This window comes from Notothenia coriiceps, unplaced genomic scaffold (genome assembly GCF_000735185.1).
Source record: "Notothenia coriiceps isolate Sejong01 unplaced genomic scaffold, NC01 NC01_scaffold00013590, whole genome shotgun sequence".
Classification (NCBI taxonomy): Eukaryota; Metazoa; Chordata; class Actinopteri; order Perciformes; family Nototheniidae; genus Notothenia; species Notothenia coriiceps.
The window spans coordinates 362,523-365,937 of NW_011346291.1; positions in this window are offsets into that span (position 1 = coordinate 362,523).

Consider the following 3,415-nt stretch of genomic DNA (forward strand, 5'->3'; position numbering starts at 1 on the left):
CTCCTGAACGTCATGGTGCCGGGGAGCCGGAGAGAAGCGGCTCATAGAGAGAGGAGAGATGATGTAGCTAGGGAATCAACGCACTAGTGCTGCCGAGAGGCTGTGGGGGCGGGGCATATATCCCGAAGGGTCCGTTAGCAGCCAATAGGACGCCTGACGTGCATCCTCTCCTGGTGCATTCAGGGACACCTCGGAGGTTTCTGCTTTATTGGTTGATGTTTTGAACATACACGCAGAGGTGGAAGAAGCACTCAGAGCGCGTACTTATAACTTGAGTAAAATAGAAGTACTCAGAGTGTGTACTTGAGTAAAAGTAGAAGTACTCAGGTCTTGTAGTAAAAGTAGAAGTACTCAGATCTTGTACTTGAGTACAAGTAGAAGTACTCAGATCTGCTTGAGTAAAAGTAGAAGTAGGCTACCAGAGTGTAAGAATACTCTGTTACAGTAAAAGTAGAAGTACTCAGATCTTGTACTTGAGTAAAAGTAGAAGTACTCAGGTCTTGTACTTGAGTAAAAGTAGAAGTACTCAGATCTTGTACTTGAGTAAAAGTAGAAGTACTCAGATCTTGTACTTGAGTAAAGTAGAAGTACTCAGATCTTGTACTTGAGTAAAAGTAGAAGTACTCAGATCTTGTACTTGAGTAAAAGTAGAAGTACTCAGATCTTGTACTTGAGTAAAAGTAGAAGTACTCAGGTCTTGTAGTAAAAGTAGAAGTACTCAGATCCANGTCCTCGTTAGAAAGTCCTAATCCACTTGTTTCTGCAGTCTATTCTCCTGGTAGCTGCCCTGCACTATAATGGGTCCACAGAGCTCACTGTATGTGTACACACACACACACACACACACACACACACACACACACACACACACACACACACACACACACACACACACTTTTCTCTTAATGGTCTTGGAGGGCTGAAAGAGAAGCAGGAGAAGTGTTGGTCGATTTTCTCCAAACTGTGTGTGTGTGTGCGTGTGTGCGCGTGCGTGCGTGCGTGCGTGTGTGCGCGTGTGTGTGTCTCACGGGAAAAAGCCCACAAATACACCCCAACAGATATTCTGTAATGTTGTACTGGGAACACTGCATGATTATTCCAGTGCATATGAATTGTATACATTCTGTACTTGGTATACTGTACATGCGCATACTGTTAGTGTAATCTTCTGTATACAAGAAATCAAAAGACAATCAACTGCAAACTCGTACTAACAGAACGCAGAAGATGAAATACTTTGTTGGTTTGTTTTGTTTTTCAAGACCCTGTTTTGTTTGTTTGATTTCACACCGCCAATTCATTCAGATGTTTCCCAAGTGAAGCACAATCCCCATTTCCTCTGCACAGTGCATTGTGAAATTATTGTTACGGGTAGTTAAATTAATGTACGGACAGTACCTAACCTGAAATGGCACACAGATTTCAAAATTGTTCTCCATATTGAAGTCACATTTCATATTCATACAACATGATACGATACGATACGATAATACTTTATTGGTCAGATCAAGTCTGAAATTTGACTTGCGTCACAGCAGCTCCATGTCCAACAACAACAGACAAGTATCCAGACACAATACATGAAACACAAACAACAAACATTTAACATAACAGCACAATCAGTGAGAGAAAACATGCTCAAATTGATCAAATGATCATTAAGTCCATCCATGTTTATAAAAAAATGGAATATTTCTGAATCTGAATAACTTTGAATCTAAATATGTTCACTTGTACTGTACTGTGTATACTAAACCCCTGACTACACCAGATGTTGTATTCATTACATTGTGCTTGGACAAGTTCTGATGCAATGGTGATGCAACTATAATAGGCTCACGATGCAATGAAGCACAAGATCTTATAGGAGTAAAACAGAATGCCATCCTGAAGGACACTCTCAGAGACATTTCCAGGCGTCGCAGACACAACAGAACACTTATTTGGTTTACCTGAGAGACTTCTTAGTGCTGCTTTATTAAGTGCACCTGCCTCTTCATCAGACGTGTGTGTGTGCCTTTGTGTGTGTGTTGATACACAGACTACTAGGACATGAACAGTGGCTACATGTGTGTGTTTCCTTGTCAACGTATGGTAGTGCTGGGTGTGTTGTTAGTGAATGTGTTTGTAATTGAGAGCTCTGGTGTAAAAAATCTCTCTCTCTCTCTCTCTCTCTCTCTCTCTCTCTCTCTCTCTCTCTCTCTCTCTCTCTCTCTCTCTCTCTCTCTCAATTAGGCGCGGAGAGCTGGCCCATGGGGAGCCATTGTTTGAGCAGCAGCGGAAGACAAACAAGACTGCCACCGCACGCAGGAACTCCCCCGGCAACACTGCAGCCATACCTTTGATATACTACCTTGCATATACTTACTTATGCATGTTGGCACAAATAAGAAGACACAAACATACAAGTACTGTACATTAGCACCTAATGCTCAATTACAATGAAAAGATAGGTGCTCATGTATGAGAACTAACAAATGACACACACACAGTGAGATTCACACACAAAGCATGAACCGTATAGACGCACACAGACAAACATACACTGAGGATTATATTAAAGCACAACCCTGCTCCTCTTGGTAAATAGACCAAAACCACAGATCCGGGGGGGAAATGAAGGCACACATGTTTACACACAAATGACACCCTATGGGATAACTTAGCCCCGTTTCCACAACGAACGGCCACACAGTGTTGGGTGATAATGTGCGCACAGGGATATTCTCCTTATGCCACTTTACTAACGCCTCAATAAGAGAGGATTTAGTGCTACAACACGCCCAAAAAGAGAGAGAAATAGAGGATTTCCAATGTCATTAAAGTGTTATAGGAGCCGTAACGGGTAAGCATGTACAGTTGGTCCTCTGAACTCTCACTCCCTGCTCTTGATATCCACATGGGAGGAGAAATGGACAGGGAGAGAATTTATCTGGATATAAAGATCTGTCCTTTCTTTTAAGCGTTCATGTTTCATTTTTCTTCTTGTGGTGCACTTGTTTTAATGCCTATGATTTTGGGAGATTTTGTTGTTGTTGATTCTATCTGACAAGTGTGTGTTCAGTGACAAGAAAGCTGTCTCACACTCATCTTAACAACAGCTTTGCTAAGAAGACGAAAGCTCATTGAAAGATAAAACTAAACGTTTCATACAGCCTTGAGTCATAGACAGGTATTACTTCATATAACAGTCTGAAGAGCAAAGGTGTTCTCCAGGCTTTCAGCGTCACAATAAAGCAAAGTTATATTTATTGTTATGTACTATACGGATACACACCATCTCTTCTATTGTGGGCATCTCTATCTGTATTTTCACAAAATAGGGAAATGACTTCCACGTACAACATGGGCTCGCAAATGGGATATGACAGTTATTCAGCTGAATGGGGTGGCAGCCGGCTTCCCCCCCCCCCCC